This window comes from Halichoerus grypus, chromosome 1 (assembly GCF_964656455.1).
Source record: "Halichoerus grypus chromosome 1, mHalGry1.hap1.1, whole genome shotgun sequence".
Taxonomy (NCBI): Eukaryota; Metazoa; Chordata; class Mammalia; order Carnivora; family Phocidae; genus Halichoerus; species Halichoerus grypus.
This window is the reverse complement of record NC_135712.1, coordinates 118,646,682-118,664,400: the sequence shown is the minus strand read 5'-3', so window position 1 is coordinate 118,664,400 and position 17,719 is coordinate 118,646,682. Positions and strand designations below refer to the sequence as shown.

General features: G+C 43.5%; 1 protein-coding gene across 1 annotated transcript in view; it reads left to right on the top strand.

The window, feature by feature from the left end:
- Window positions 1-3,288: 3,288 nt before the first annotated feature.
- The window catches only part of ZBTB38 (zinc finger and BTB domain containing 38), a 164,553-nt gene continuing 150,122 nt past the window's right edge, over window positions 3,289-17,719 (top strand). Inside the window, exons 1-2 of the mRNA XM_078071109.1 lie at window positions 3,289-3,595; window positions 15,757-15,996. The gene's annotated coding sequence lies outside the window, so the exon portion shown is untranslated. The remainder of the gene's footprint in view (window positions 3,596-15,756; window positions 15,997-17,719) is intronic.

Sequence of the window (17,719 nt, the reverse complement as noted above, 5' to 3'; positions counted from 1 at the left end):
GGTCTAGCCCCTCCTTGGCCCCTAGAGAAGCTGAAGCAGCAGCCCAGGAAGTGACATGCACCTGGATAGAAGACAGATCCTGCCCTCAGTGCCTCAGCTTTAGGGAGTTGCTCCCCTCCATGTCCTGGGAGAGAAGGGTAAGATGTTCCTCCTCCATTCTCCCTCCTCCCCCATGGCTGGTGGGCTCCTTGCAGCAGTGACCGGGAATGGCAAGTCCTCCTGGTTGGCAGCTGTCTGGCTTCCTCTTAGCTTGGGAGTCAAGCATGTCTTGGTTAAGCACTTCCTGAGTGAGAAATCCTTTCAGGAGCCTTTCCTCAAGCTGGCCAGAGATTGGGCTCCCACAAGCCTGAAGTTTAGCTTTGGAGTGGGCCGGTGTGGTTATGAATGGGGATCCACACTGCCCTCTACTGGCAACTTGGCCTGGCCCTTGTTCTACAGTTTTTCCTATCCTGATTCCCCACACCAGAGGAGGCCTCTTTCCCAGCAAACTGAAGCTCCCTCTGGTGGCCTAGGAGTCAACTCTTCCCTCCGCTTGCCTATATAGTAGTCCACGCTTATCCTTGAGGGATACATTCCCAGACACCCAGTGGATGCCTCAAACCGCGGATAGTACTGAATCCTATATATACAATGATTTTTCCTATACATACGGACCTATGATAAAGTTTAATTTATAAATTAGGCACAGTAAGACATTAACAATATTAACTAATAATGAAATAGAACCATTATAACAATATACTGTAATAAAATTTCTGTGAATGAGGTCTCTCTCCCTCACCTCTCCCTCCATCAAAGTATCTTATTGTGCTGCACTCACCCTCCTTCTTATGATGATGTGAGATGATAAAATGCCTATATGATGAGACGAAGTGAGGTGAACCATGTAGGCACTGTGATAGCGTTAGGCTACTATGGACCTTCTGACTATAACCCGGAAGGAGGATCATATGCTTCCCAACCACGGACCACAACTGCTGGTAGCTGAAACCTTGGAAAGCAAAATGGCAAATACAGGGGTGTGTGTGTTATTGTATTGTCTTCAGGATGTAGCAAATAGAAACACACTCTGTATCCAGATGGTTTCACCCCAGCTGCCCTTTTGTCCCACTGGTGACCCAGCTGTTCAGCATTCTCAACAATTGGCTCCCTGATGGATGGACTGATCATTAAATCGACCTTCAGCTGATGGATCCTGATGGACTACTGTCCATCTGAAAAATTAACCCTAAATGACTGGCCGGTTGGCTGATTAAGTTTCTAAACCACAAATCATTTGATTGACCTACTGGCTTTCTAAATGACCTACTAACACTAAATAACTAAACATCTGATAAGCTTGAACTACCTGCCTGCTGAGTATTCCACTAACCAGCTGAATGACTGCCCAGCAGAGGACTTGCAGACTGACATCCTGACTCCAGAACTAAGGTAACAGAAGGATGGAAGGAGAGGCTGCCCCTTCCTCATGTCCTGACTCCTCTAGGGGCTTGGGGCCCTACTTTTCTCCCCTCTAGTGCCACTTGAAAACTGCAGAGAGGGAAACAGACCTTCTGATCTACCTCTAGTGAGGTTCTTAACCAGGGACCAATAGATGGGTCTCAATTTTGTTTTCAAAATAGTATGGATATATAGCCGTGTTTATCTGAGAAGAGAGTTCACAGCTTTTATTGGATCCAGCACACACATACAGGTTCAGAACTACTGCTCTGGGAAAACCCTCAGCAAACATTCACATAAGCAAAACCCTTACCTGAATTCAAACCCCATTTATCCCTCCCATCAGGCCAGGGTGGCAGGAAGATGACTAGGAAAAGTCAGAGTCATAATGGACATGGATGTAGTAGAAAGGATAAAGACTGAGCAGTGTGTGAAGTTTCCACAGAGAAGCCCAAAGAGTCAATATGTGTCCTTTTGGCCTGGAGGCCACACTCAGCCCAAGATGGCAGGGCATCTTCAGTTCTGGGCATTTATCAGGGCCCTTGTCTGGGGCATGTAGTATATGTGAGTATTTGATCATGGGTAGCTATATGGCTGTATTTACACACCAAATGTGCTCACAAGGGTGGGTATATCAGAGATGTATGGCTAGGTGAATGAATGTCCTTTGGGTCAAAGCATGCATCTGAAGTTGTGAGAATAAATTCGCACATGTGCTCACTCGAGGACCCCTTGAGTGTTTTTTGGAGTTGAGACAGATTAGGAGTAAGAATTTCACAAAGCGAAATCATCTGCAGCCATGACAGCAGCCCACACCAGAAATCTGGGAATCCTCAACTCCTCCCTCACCCTGAGCCCTCGTCATCCACTTCAGTCTACACTGCCACTGCCACCATGAGCGCTCTCTCTCTATATATATACAAAGATTATTTGTCACGAGAGAGAGAGAGAGCACAAGCAGGGGGAGCGGCAGGCAGAGGGAGAAGCAGGCTCCCCGCTGAGCAGGGAGCCCGATGTGGGACTCGATCCCAGGACTCTGGGATCATGACCTGAGAAGGCAGATGCTTAACTAACTGAGTCACCCAGGCATCCTCCACCATGAGCTCTTATCACATCTCCCTGGACTACAGCTGGGTCCTCAATGCCCTCCCTTGGCGACCCTTCCCGACCACAGCCACAGTGACCTAAATAAAATGAAATTAGGGGCGCAGCGCACCCCTGCCTGAAAGGGAGACCACCTTTAGACTGTCAGAGGACGACGCCATCTCCTCAGTAACTCAAAGGTCCTTTCAAGGCCGTTGCCGTGATCATTGGGGTCTCTGGGCTCTCGAGGCCCCAGAATTTGGACGCATGGCCTCAGCCTGGTCCTAAGTCACACCTCAAGGTTTTGGCTCTGATGCCTCTTCCTCCAGGCCCTAATGCGCTGCCCCTACATCTGGCATCTTGGAGATTCTCACAAACCGCTGTAATTGCCCAAATGCAGTTTGCAATTAAAACTGACAGAAGACCCAAGTCCATTCTAACCCAGGACCCCTCTCCATGGAAAGAGCAGCCAAGAGAGGACGCAGTTCCAAGGCCAGCGCGACCCAGGCGTACCTTCTCTTCCCCGCGCAGGGGAACAGGAGCCGCAACGTGAAAACAGAAACGCGCGTGCGCCAAGTAACTAGGAACTACGACTCCCAGAATCCTTCTGAAAGAGACTTCATTTCCCAGAAAGGCCCCTGAGGTCCCCACCCCGGAACTGCGCTTCTTTTCGAAAGCGAAAGGGGGGACGAGCCTGGCAGTGGAGATGGTTTCAGAATGGGTAGAATGGAACGAAGTTTCGTAGAGTATTTGCCTCCAGAGGTCGTTCGTGAGTCAGAGAAACCGGGACTTTGGAGGAAAAGGACCTGGCCGCACGCAGCCCTTCCGCGCTTCTCCCGTCAGTGTTCCGGTCCCTCTGCCCGCCCATCTCCGCGGTCCGCTCCCGCTGCTTACTCTGGCTTTGCCTGGCTGCTCCAGATTCTGCCCACCTCCCGGCGTTTCTGAAGATAGAGGCCTGCAGCTATGCAGTCCCGGATACCCCTTGTTCCCTGCATTGCCTGTCTTCCGCTGGGAATTCATACTGGATGGAATTCTTTTAACAACTTTGAACATTTCTACAAAATCTTAGTTGGTCAGTATTCCGTTATATCTGCATAACAGCATCTTAAGGAATATGCAGTCCCTTCTCAGCCCAGTTAGTTAGAAGACAAGGGACATCGAAGAGAAAATATTCGTGAGATATATAAAAGACTAATAATCCAAATATAAATCAATGAGACAAAGGCAACTCAATTGAAAAATGGACAAAGAGTAAGAACAGGCAATTCACAGAATCAGAAATACAGTTAACAAAAAAAAAACAAAACACTAAGATTTACTAATAATCAAGAAAATACAAGATAAAACAGCAGTAAGATGTTTATTTTCACACACAAAAAACCTATCAAATAGTTAAAAAGAGTGATAGGGTTTCTGACATAAAGCCCGTTCATAGAATTCAACTGGTACACTGTTTTTCGTAGGCAATTGGGCTGTGCTTATCACTATTAAAATGTCTGCATTCCCTTTGAGGTGGGGAGCAGCTGAGGAAGAGTGGGTGGGGTCGGGGGAGGGGATAGACAGAGTGGGAGGAGCTAGAGGACTAGGCGTAATGGATGGGGCTGGCCTAATGGGCGTAAAAGCGGTGGGGGGCGGGGGGATAAAAGACGGGGTTGTGAAGGGAGGGATCTGTAGAACTGGAAGTGATTTAAAAGGACTGGGATTGATTGGCAAAGGGACTAAGGTTTGGAGGAACTAAGAGCTTGAAAGGCTGGGGGAGGAAGTGAGAACAAATGGCAGTAGGAGGATTAAGAGGGATTAGAAAGGAAGAAACTTAATGAGACGGACAGGCAGGGATTAGGAAAGTAAAATGGAAACACCTGCCTTTCAGGGAGTTGACCTAGAGCCACTGCATTACAACACTTGCCAACATGGAACAAGGCCCCTGTGGAAGAATGAGGTTTGTTAGCAAACAGGAAACACTGACTTTCAGAGTGCTACTAACTGTGCCTTGCAGAGTTCTTTTACTTCCTCTTGTCTTGAGTCTGTTAGCACATTGTAGTTTGTTTCTAAAAGCAACCTGAGATCTTTAAAGACCCCTGAGTCTGAAATCTCTGATGGTTGAATGGCTTGTATCTTTCTCATGTGATCCTCAGGTATAAAATAGGCATTAAAGCTGCTTCAAGTAGAAACTTACTTTGTCATTCCTAAAACTCAGGGAAATGCCCTAAATCCTGGGAGTGCGTGAACAATGGGTCTCTCTCTAATGGAGTGCAAGTATGCATAAAGGGGTGCAGATCCCAAGACTCTTCCACTTCTCTTGGTTTGAGGCAAGCATTCTTTGAGGAAGTAGAGGACCCTGTGGTCACTGGCTTTCTCTGTGGTTCATGCTGTTTTCCACACAGTGAATCACAGGGAACCCAGACAGCAAGAATCAACAAAGGGAGAGGGCTGTCAAAGGCTGATTTGTCTCCCTAAAAATTCATGTGACTATATTTGGAGATAAGACCCTTAAAGAGGTGTTTAAATCAAAATGAGACCATTTTAGGTGGGCCTTAATCCAATCTGACTGGTCTCCTTATTTGAATAGTAAATTTGGACACAAAAAAACCCCACCAGGGATTTGCGCACACAGAGAAAAGGCCATGTGAGAGCATGGCAGGAGGGCAGCCATCTGCAAACCAAGGAGACAGGCCTCAGAGGACACCAACCCTTGCTAACATCTTGATCCTGGGTTAACATCCTCCAGAACTGTGATAAAATTAATTTTTGTTGTTTAGACAGCCTAGTCTGTGGTGTTTTGTCATGCCATCCCTAGAAAACTAATACAGGGGCCTTCACTGGTCTCGGAAAATAAAAATTAATTCAAGTCCTCCAGTTAACTATTACTGGGAACTATTTGGAAGTGCTTCCTTTGAGTATGGAAGAAGCCCCAGCTGCACTCCCACACACATATTTACTTTATGTTCAGGAAACGTGGAACTTGCTCTTACAGGGCCTTAAAAGTTCCCAGGTGTGTTATGGGGTCTTCAAGCAAGGGTCAAGAAAGAATTCTTGGAACTTTGTATGATGCAACTTAGTAAGTTTATTTAAGTAACATAGGGACAGGACCCATGGGCAGAAAGGACTGCACTTTTTGCTGTATGAAGCTGGTGTTTATATGCTTAGTGCTGGGGGTGGGGGTGCAGGGAGTATTAGATCATAAATGTTTTCTTCAAATTTCTACTCGTAAAACTACTTTTGCAGGATTTCTCTGATAGTTATGATTCAGTTTGATATCAACTGTCAGTGAGATATACAGGCATTCATGAGACCTTTTAAGAATGTAGCAACCAGCACATATTTGATCCTTATTGGAAGTATGCAGGCTATAGGCCAGCCTTTTGAGCTAAAAGTGAACGTGTTTCTGCTTTTATCCCTCTTCATTTCCCCCCTAACCAATTTTCAGTCCTTAAATCTTTAAGGTTGTTGAAGGGTGAAGGCCTCATCTTCTGTGACTTCTTCAAGCTCACACAGGTTGTAGAGATGTCCCTACCGATGGACCAAAATTGGTCACTATCTGTCCCTACAAGTAACTATTATGGAAGGCCATTGCTGTAGAGTCCAGAGTGGACATTGGCATAAATTTGTTCCGAGTAGTATGGATCATCTGTCAGCTGGGCGAAGGAGTCAGGAACTGCTTGCATATATTTCAACAATAGAGAACAAAGCGAAAGAGACAAAACACATTAAGATTATTATTATAATGAAAATAAGAAGAGCAAATGAGAAGACCCTTTAGCGTGAGCGAGGAATGTGGCCAGTCATTAAGTGACAATGTAGGGTCTTCAAGAGCACCAATTTGATTATTCATATCAGTAAGTAATCCTGTTATATTGTTGTCATAATCTTGAATGCAGACGCTACATTCCACTTTAAAAATGGCACATGTTCCTCCTTTTGCTGCTGTTACGACATCTAATGCCGTTCTGTTTTATAGAACTGCTTTACACACTTGAGTTATTTCAGTGTTTAATAATATAATGCTATTTCAAGAGTCACTTAAGGCCTTAATTGTGTATTTATCAGGGGCCTCCATGTGCCATATGACATCTTCTAAACCTACTGATGGAAGAAAAATAGACATCAAATGGTCATGCCAATGGAACACAGATCTTGTCCATCATTGCTTTTGTTATGGAAGATTAGCTGGACTTGTGCTAGTTGTAATGCAATGGTCACGCATCCAAGCACAACCTATGGTACATCTTCCAGTCCACCCTGGTGGAAGCCATGGCCACAAATTTGGCCCACATAATCATTGTGTTTCATTAGGCGCTAACCATATGATGCCTAGTCGCCTTTTCCAGTCAGTAGCAAACCAATCAGTTGCCTATAAAGTAATGGTATGGTCACAGGCTTTTGGGGGGAGCCATCCGATTTGGTGAGTACCACTGGGCATGAATCAAGGGTATGGTTTTTTCTGTTCCCAGCATGGAAGGACTTTTTGGCTTAGTTGTCTTACTGTGGGAATAAGCCACATATATTCATTCCATATTTGATATAATCCTTCCCGGGTGTATCGATAGGAAGGACTATGTAGTCAGGGAATTTGTTGTTGTGAGCCTATCTGTGGGTTGACATATTCAGTTAAAATTTTGGTAGTTTGAGGATAAGAGAAAGGCCTCTTATGGCCTGGAGAGTCACATGTAACAATTACCATAGGTCAGGAAGAAACATCCTTTTTAGTAATAGAAATATCCCCATATGTGCTGGTATTGGGGGGTGATGTATCATATTGGCTACGTATTGATGTAAATAATGCCAATCTGTACCTTGTAATGGAGAAACCCACCAAGGGAGGCCTGAAGTGTTTGATATGGACCATAAGCCACAGATCCAGCATGAAGATTGGTTTCGTAGCTCAGCATAATGTTGTGCCTATTGTTGAAAATAGTTACCATTTGGGTATGGTGTGGACATGGCAAGTAAGTCATTTTTTCTTATTTCCTTGTTCGTAGAGGAATTTGAGATCTTTTGTTGGTCACAGGACTATGAGGACACATTGTCCAGTTTGTTGTCATTCTGTGTTGAAGGGGATATAAATTTAATTCTAGAAATAAGAGTCCATGTCAAGTGACCTTCTGGATTTACCATAGTGGAGTGCTTAAACTGACCCTGTAAGGTCCTTTCCATTTAGGAATTAGTTCCCCTGAATTCTTTGCCTGCCAGTATTTTAAATAGACTAGTTCTCTGGGGTTTACTTGCAAAGAATTTTGAATTTCCTTTGGGTCCGGTTTTGGCAGTACCGTATTAGCATATTTGTTAAGAGTTTTATGGATTAATCCAGCTTCTAATGAAAAGTGTAACAGATTATTATAATCTGGGTCCTAGGATAAGTCAATGGTAAGGAAGGGCCTACCATATATTAATTCAAAAGGTTTTACCCCTAATCTTTCCTGTGGGGTGGTTCTTATTCTTAAGAGACCTATTGGTAAAAGAGTTACTCAGTTTTCTTGTGTTTCTATGCCCACCTTAGTGAGATGTCTTTTTAAATTATCGGGAGGCTTGGGACACCTGGGTGGCAGTCAGTTAAGCCTCTGACTCTTGATTTTGACTCAGGTCATGATCTTAGGGTCATGAGATGGAGCCCTGCTTCGGGCTCCACGCTCAGCAGGGAGTCTGCTTCTCTCCTTCCTCTCCCTCTGCCCTGCTCCTGCTCACTCTCTCTCTAAAATACATAAATAAATAAACCTTTAAAGAAATAAATTATGGTTCGCCATTTCAACTTTGCCTGATGATTGAGGATGTCAGGCTGTATGTAAAAAATATTTAATTTTAAGGGTTTGGGCTGCCTGTTGAGTTATTTGTGCTGTAAAGGATGAGCCATTATCACTTTGAAGAGATTGAAGGAGCCCAAACCCGGGGATGATTTCCCTTAATAAAGTCTTTGTTACTTCAGTAGCCTTTTCTGTCTTACATGGGAAGGCTTCCACCCATCCAGTAGAGGTAACTATATAGACAAATAAATATTTATATCCTTATAAGGTGGCATTTGTGTGAAATCAATTTGCCAGTCTTCCCCAGGATATGTTCCACATCTTTGGACAGGTGTTAAAAGAGGGGGTCATAGTGCATCTTCAGGGTTAACCTGGACACGTATTGCACAAGATTTATGTGCCTTTTGTAAGATGGCTCTTAATCCTATTCCCTCAAACAAGGGTTTGGTGAAATTCCATCAAGTTTCTCTTCCCATATGAGTTGCCCGTGCAGGCCTATTGCTAATTTCTTTTGTTTTTCCTTAGAGACAAAGATTTCTCCTTTATCATTCTTATACCATCCCTTGGCAGTTTTAGTATATCCTTCCCCAAGTGTTCCATTGTTCTCCTCCATAGTAAAAGTGGGAACAACAGTGCTTAAGGAATTTGAGACTGGTATAAGACTCATAGCTAGTTTAGTTTGAGCTGCCATTTTTGCTGCCCAATCATCTAAATTAGTTCCTTTAGATTCTAATTTTTTTCCCTTTTGATGTCCTCTACGATGCATTAGAGCAACTTCTTTAGGGAGATGAACTGCCTGTAATAGAGTTACAATTTCAGGTCCATATTTAATAGGGGAATTATGACTGGTTAATAATCCCTTCTCCTTCCAGGTGGCACCATGTGCATGAGGCACAAGGAAGGCGTATTTTGTATCTGTATATATACTGACTCTTAGGTCTTTAGCTAACTGAAGACCTTGAGTGAGAGCTATCAGTTCTGCCTTTGGAGCTGAAGCATTGATCGGTAATGGGTTGGCCTCAGTAGTTTTCATTAAACTAACAGTTGCGTAGCCAGCCGTTCCTTGTCTTCCTTCTGTCAGACTGCTACAATCTGTAAACCCACTATTGGCGGCATTATCTATGGGCTTGATCTCTTAGATCCAGATAGCTGGAATAGACTAATTCTATTACCTCTTTACAGTCATGTTCAGACACAATAGCAGCATGGTCTGGTCCAGGCATGAGGTATGCCAGGTTTAGGGCTTGACAGGTTTTGAGCACTGTATCACGGGAGTCTAAAAGTGTAGCTTGATATTTAGTCAGTCGTCCCCTGTCATCCATGATGTCCTTGAGTTTCTAAAACTCCTTGAACCCGATAAAGAGTCCTCACTGTCAATGGCTGTTCCACTGAAAGTTTAGATGCTTCTCTTAGTAGTGCAGTAGCTGCTACTGCTCAGAGGCATGCTGGCCATCTTTGGGCTACATTGTCAATGGCTTTGGAAAAATATCCTAGGGGGTCTTGATTTATGCCCTGGTTTTTGTGTTAGTAATCCTGGGGCTTGGTCCTGTTTTTCAGCCTCAAATAGGGTAAATGGCTTTTCTAAGTTTGGTAGAGCCAGAGCCTGGCCAAGGATAGTTTAATTTTTAGTTGTTGAAAGGCCTCTTGTTGGGGCACCTGGGTGGCTCAGTCGTTAAGCGTCTGCCTTCAGCTCAGGTCATGATCCCAGGGTCCTGGAATCCAGCCCCGCATCGGGCTCCCTGCTCAGCGGGAAGCCTGCTTCTCCCTCTCCCACTCCCCCTGGTTGTGTTCCCTCTCACGCTCTCTCTCTCTCTCTGTCAATTAAATAAATAAAATCTTAAAAAAAAAAAAAAGAAAGTCCTCTTGTTCTTTGTCCCATTTTAAAGGCTCTTCATTTGGCCCCTACTGGCTAAGACTCAATCCTGGAATCCATAGGCAGCAAAATGCAGCCATTCATAAAGAAGTTCAGGGGTGGTTTTTTATGACAGGAGGTCCCATTCTATTATTGCTCTTTTTCTCTCTATTGACAGGGAATGATGTCCAGGAGTTAATTCATATCCTAAGTATTGTACCTTCTGTTTAGAAATTCAAACCTTTTTATTTTATTATTATTTTTTAAAGATTTTATTTATTTATTTGAGAGAGACAGAATGAGAGAGAGCATATGAGAGGGGGGAGGGTCAGAGGGAGAAGCAGACTCCCCGCCAAGCAGGGAGCCCAATGCGGGACTCGATCCAGGGATTCCAGGATCATGACCTGAGCCGAAGGCAGTCGCTTAACCAACTGAGCCACCCAGGCGCCCTAGAAATTCAAACCTTTTTAGATGATACTCAGTATCCTCCAAGAAAGTTTAGTACAATAGAATTATAGTCTGAGGCCTGTTTCATGGGGCTACATATAAAATATCATCGACATATTGTGCTATTCTTCCCTGAGGCAATGTAAGATCTCTAAGTTCTCTACTGAGTGCATTGCCAAACAAATGGGGATTTTCTCTAAATCCCTGTATTAGGACTGTCCATGTAAGCTGGCATGCTTGATGTTCTCCTAACAGAGTCCATTCCAAGGCGAATAAGGGCTGGGCCTCTTTGCTTAAGGGAATACAAAAGAAGGTGTCCTGTTCCAAACACTGTAAACCATTCTGTATTGCCCAGAATTGGAGTCAGTATAGTATAAGGATTTGGCACTATAGGGTGGATAGGGACTACAGCTTCATTTATTGCTCTAAGGTCTTGTACCATTCTGTACTCTCCATTCGGCTCCTTAACAGGGAAAATGGGAGTATTATAAGGGGATTGGCAAGGTTTAAGAATTCTATATTTAAGAAATTTATCTGTAAGTGGTAGGAGTCCAGTCCTGGCTTTTGTCTTAAGAGGATATTGGTTTTTTTGTGTGGAACAGTAGCAAGATCCTTTAGGCCTATTTTGATGGGATGGACCCATATTGCCTTCCCTGGGATATCACAGTTCCAAGCTTATGCATCTACTTGTTCCTAAACGTTAGGGAGAATTCAAGGATGAATGCCTGGTTTTTCTTCGACCCTCAGGGAGAAGAGACCATCCTCCTGTCCAATTAGTTTGAACTGGCTTTCCAACTTAAACACGGAGTCCCTTCCCAGTAGGGGAGAGGGACAGGAACAGAGAACCAGAAAAGAGTGGCTAACGAATTGGTTTTCATATTTACAGGTTAAAGGAGAAGTTTGTAAACACAATTTAGGTTCTGCTTCAATACCAGTAATTTTAGAAAGACAGGTCAGGCTGGAGTGCTGAACAAGGACAGAGTAAGTGGCTCCCGTATCAATAAAAAAAAACAATGAACTCACCTCCCACATCCAGGCTAATCTGGGGGTTGGCCATCTTGATGTTCAGCGGAGCCAAACCATCCTCAGCCCCATCATGCCATCTCTTCAGGTTGTTGCTCTTGGGTTGGGAAATGAGTTCCTGTCTTCCTCTCTCTCTCTCTCTCTCTCTCTCTCTCTCTCTCTCTCTCGACCAGGACTGTCTCTTTTCCAATGTCTCTCTGCCTTGAAGGCCGGAAATGACCCTGGTTGAGAGCATTTATTAGGACATTCTTTCCTCCAATGTCCAGTTTGGCCACACCTATAACTTGGGGTCTTACCTGAACTGCCGTCTGATACCAGCTTCTTCAGCTGCCCCTGGTTAACCTGGCATTGTGGGGGATCCGCAGTAGCAGCAACCAATATTTGAGCTTGCTTTCTGCCTGTATTTTAGCCCTGCAGTCCTTCTCCTGTATTAGAGCCGTATCTGTTATTGAAGACTCCAGTGGCCCCTTGCAGCAGCCATTGGGTTGGAGTTTGAGGGCCTAGGGCCATATTTTCCAGTTTCTGGTGGATGCCTGGTGCTGACTGGTTCATAAAATGCATTTTTAGGATAGCATCCCTTCTGATGTGGTTGGGTCTAAATTTGTATATTTACAAATTGCTTCTATTAAATGCCCCTGAAATAAAGCTAGATTTTCAACATTTTCCTGGATCACTTCCTTAATTTTATCAAAATTGACAGGTTTAGAAAATCCTCTTTTCATTCCCTCCAATAAACAGGTGACCATATGGTCTCATCTTTCCCTGCCAGGTCTGTCCTGTTGGGAGTTCCAGTGAGGCTCGGCATTAGGAACAGCATCTCCTCCTACTGAATAATGATTTCTATCCCTAGTTGCCAGCTCCTCTGCAAATTCTTGTGCCCCAGTCCAAATCAGGCCTTTTCTTCTGGGGTACAACAATGTGTTAGAATAATATATATATCCTGCCAGGTTAAATCAAACATTAGAGACACCTGGTGAAATCCATCTATAAAATTGGATGGATCCACTGAGTATCATGCTAATTGTTATTTTATTTGAGCCAGATCTGACATGGAAAATGGGACATGTACCTTAATTGTGCCCATTTCCCCATTTGCTACTTCCCAAAGTGGATACAATCCTGCCTTAGTCTGAGTGTTGGGTAGGTATGATGTTCTGCTTCTAGTATGTCCCACTGGGCTAGGAGCAGAAGGCTCCAAAGGTTTATATGGAGGGGGAGTTACTAAGGGACCTGGACTCACTTGTGGGCTCATTTTGACTTTTTCTGCTGCTGATTGATTTTCTTGTTTGATTCAGTTGGTTTCTTTGATTGGGGTGTCCTACACAATCATTGTAAGAAAAATCTAAAGGTGCGGTGGTCTGGAATCTTGCCAGACACATCTACAAGTCTCTCTTAGCTTAAGATCCTGACTCAGTGCCATAAAGGCCTAGATGCAGGGCACTTCAGTCCATTTTCCCTGACACCTGCAAAAAGGGTCTAATTGATAAATAGCATTGAAGCTTAAGGACCCATTAATAGGCCATTTTTCATCATCCTCCAGAGAATATTGAGGCCAAGCATTATTATAGAAAAAGATGAGGCACTTCTTCTTTAAATCCTGTTGTCCAAATTGATTCCAGTGTGCTAGGAGACAGCCCAGAGGACAATCCTTTGGGACTAAGGAAGTTGATTTCATAGTTAATCCCTACAAAATGAGGAGAGTACATTAACTAAGAGTCCATTGACAAAATCTCCCTCCACTTCTGAATGGAGTACCATCAGGAATATTGCCAAAGGTTCCTGGGGTACAGAGTGGTGGGAGGCGTCCCTCATTCTCAGCCCTCTGTCACCTTTGTAGTACCTGAGAAGGGATGTTGACCTCCCTTCACTTCCCCATTGCATCCTAGACTATGGTGGGTGCTAGTGAATGGACTGAAACACCACAGAGATTGGGGCTGTCTCTTTCCATTTTGAGGGAGTCAATGTATTTGGCAACCAATAATAATGCCCTTTGTAAGCCTAGGTCTAGTATGAATGGATGGGGTAGAGGTCCTGGCCTTTGTTAAGAAGGGGCAGCTATTTTATATTGTATTAAGCATTATGTATCTAAGCTGGAAGTACTTTCAATCTGAGAGCAGGACTGAGAACGCCAATCAGCCCTTGAGTAAGGATAAATGAGAGACATGAAAAAAACAAACTCCTACCTAATCTGGACAACTTTCTTGGGAGCTTTATCCATGATTCAGCCCCAAGGGAGCAGTCCCCTGTTGGATGAGTGCCCCAACTGGATAATAGTTCTGACTAGTCCCTTTCAGGAAGCACACGTGATCAGATGTATCTTGGTTTTTATACTAATCGAGGGATCACACTGGGTTATTTAGGAAGAAACCTTACACGGGAGTCTTGAGATTGATGGCTGTCCAAACAACTTATGTGGTCGTCCTGTGCCTGACAAGAATATATGCATTAAAAGAACAGGAAAAATAAGGAGAGTCTGATTTCTGAGCCCAATGCTGTTACAGCCAAAGTAATTGTATCTAGTGGAGCAGCAGGAGTCCATCCCTTCCCATGGTATAGCCACCAGCAAGAGGTTCTCTCCTGAGCACGCAGGCAAGACACTTTCCAAAGGGTCATACTATTCGGGACATCTCTGGAAAAGAATAAGTAAGAAGTAGAGGCTGGAGAAATAAAAGGAGACTTCCCAAGTTGCACAAAAGCTCTTGGATTCACTCTGTAATTCCCACACAGGCCACTAAAAATGTTACAGGTTGTTGAGCACAATGGTCAAGAAAGAATTTTTGAGGCCTTAGTAAGTTTATTTAAGTAGCATGGGGACAGGACCTGTGGGCAGAAAGGATTGCACTTTTTGCTGTGTGAAGCTGGTGGTTCTATGCTTAGTGCTTCAAGCTCCGTGTTGGGTTCCATGCCCAGTGTGGAGCCTACTTAAAAAAAAAAAAAAAAAGGATAGTCACCCTTCTATACCCTTCTGTCTCGTTTGAATTTACAAATGGTCTTTTTCCTGATTTTATTTACTATGAGGCCCCTTATTCTCACCACTAAACTATCTCCAAACCACAACATAGGTTGAATTACCTCTGGGAGAGTCTTCTAGAAGCAACATGTCCCCTATAGACTATGATCCTTGTGGACTACATCTCCTGACTTGGTCTCCAGACATTTAATCCATCTCCCTTTTGGGTTTGCTCACCTTTGTCCACGGACTATACTCCCTAGCACTCTGACGAAGCTGTCACACTCCTCCAATTCTTCATAGTTGGGTTGGAGATTTGAGTAGGGCCATGTAGATTAATAGGTATCAGTTAAACAGAGGACGTTAGATAAATATTGAGTCTGGGAAGTCCAGGAACTGAATCCAATTTTTAGAGGTCAAAAACAGGGAAGAAATCAGAAATTCAAGAAACTGATTCTTGACCAAGTGCAGAACAGCCAAGGGTCTTATGTTTCCTACTAGGGCAGGACCAGAGGTCTGAGTATAGATGGGCCTGAGCATAAAGATGTGGATGGTGACGTGGTCTTGCTAAGTAAGCTAAGAGAATGAAAAGACAGGGAGACAACCTCAGATTAGGGAAAGGGTGAGGTAGTAGGTGACAGCTTTCTCTACTGGAAGGTTCTTTGGGCCCTGATAGTTCAAGGAAACTAGCCAAACTCAGCAGACTCCAAGTTTTAACATTGTCTTTTCTTTGTATATTCCTTACCTAAATTCCAGTTTATTGTTCAGTGTGCCTCGTGCATGCTGCTGAATGTTAGGGTCCATGAGGGCATGCTCACTGCTGTATCCTCAACACCATCTCTAGGACAGTGGCACTCAACAAGCGTTTGCTGAATGGATCAATAGAAGTATGGTTCGGATAGATGGATGTATGTACGAATCTATATTGGCCCACTATGCAGTGCCTACTTCTACTTCCCACAGTGATCTGTGACTCTCTGTGATAGGTCCATTTCTCCAACCACTTGCCCCCTTATAGTTCTGAAGGTCCTTAGTCATTTGGCTCAAATGCCCTAGCTTTGGAAACTAGCTACTGATTAACTAAACCGTTGCACCACTTGTTCTTATAGCCTTAAATTAATTTGGGTTAATTCTTAACTGTTTCCTTTCTGTACATATATCATTTAATGGTTTGCCTTTATCTGATTTTCCTCAATTTCCTGTGCATTTGTGGTTTCCTACAGGAGCTCTCTACCAGGGGCCTCAAGGAGCCATACCAAACGAGCGTGGGCAGCTGCGTTTTCTAGGAGGACTCTCCGACTGCTCTGGGCCTCATCCAACTGGTGTCCATCCCAACATTCCCACCCAGGGTTATTTTTGCTAGAGGAGGAAGACTGCCCTCCCCGGAGCCAGTTCTTGGGAAAAAGGATTGTTGATCTAGCCAGAGCCCACAAGAAAGAAAGATCACTCTGCAGCAGCTAAAGGTGGGTGACATGCTTTTTCTCCAGTTCAGTGAAAGCAGTCCATGTCTGCTTGCTTTCCCATGAATTTCGTAAGTGTATTTTTCTCACATGATCTTTGGAATAACAGGAAAGAAAGACTTTAAATTGATAGAATAAGCTTCATGGGGAACCAAAAGTTCATCCATCATTGACTCCCCAACATCTAGCATAGTGCCTGATATGTAAATGTTCAATAAATATTTGTTGCAGGAAGGAAAGGACAGTAGGAGGGAAGGTGGGAAAAAGAGAGAGAAGAAGGGATTGGAGAATGGGCACGAATTGAAAGAATGTTAATGTATTATTCAGAAATAATGTGATGATAATATAGTTGTGTTTTCAAAGCTAATTAAGTGCACTACCTCTGATGCCTAGAATCAATAAAACAAATTAAGTCATATTGCAAAATGAAGGATGTATTTATAAAGATAAAGTAATAGTAACAGCCAGAAAAACAACAAATACACTCTTTGGTGCTTAAGCATAAAGGTAACAGCAGTATCATAGTTTAAGATAAATTCAAAACTCTGTAATGTTAACAGCCATTTGTTCTGTCTACCCAATTCTCAAAACAAATAAAAACAACCAAGAATTTATGTATGGATACATGCAAGGGATACATGCAGGCTGATCGTGGAGCGATAGAATTGACTGCAACTGGTTGGCTTAGTATTTAGAAAAGGTTAACTAATTAGAAATGGTGTGCTGAGGAAATTTACAAATATCTAAGCTTCCTGCCGTTGAGGGGGCTTAACCAAGCAGTAATTCAGCAAACGCTCAAAAGCATTTAATTATGTGTCGAGGAAAAACATCTCCAGTGCAGGAGAAAAAAAGATTAAGGAAATTAGCATTTTTTTAAGTATCAGTCTTTATTTGTTTGAGCTCATACCGGCTACACAGTTTAGGTCCAGCAAGCCAACTCTACATGACACGTACCTTGCACAAGAACACACCACCGTGGCGGGGGTAGAGGGGAATAATTAAGACATATAATTTTTTTAAAAAGATTTTATTTATTTATTTCACAGAGAGAGAGAGAGACAGCGAGAGAGGGAACACAAGCAGGGGGAGTGGGAGAGGGAGAAGCAGGCTTCCCGCTGAGCAGGGAGCCCGATGCAGGGTTTGATCCCAGGACCCTGGGATCGTGACCTGAGCCGAAGGCAGACACTTAATGACTAAGCCACCCAGGCACCCCGAGACATACAAGTTTTATAAAATCAAGATCTCATAACTAAGGGATTGTTTCTTCAGCAATTCAAATAGCAACGTACATTAAAGTTCTCAATGTTAGGAAAAACCACTATAATTTTGTATTATTTTAATTTGGAGAAAATAAAATATAACCTAGGAGAACATCTAAAAACATCTCTAAGACAAATTCAGAGAAACTTTCTCTTGACCCCCTCTGCAAAGATTGTCAATGAGGTGTCTAATTTGGTTTGAAGGGTTTGCTGGAGTAATTTAGACCATCATGATCAACACAATTGCATTATCAAAGAAAACTGTGGGTTAGGTGACTAGCGAAAACAAGACACAAAAAACAGAAACCAAACCCACCATCTTAGTTGCTGTGGGGTTGTTCCCAAGGTTATAATAATATGATCCAGGCTTTACATGTGCAATAAATTTCCCCTGTGTAACTGATGAGTACAGGAGTTCAGTAAGTCCCGTACATTTTACCAGGTGTACTGCTACAGATGTGTTTTTT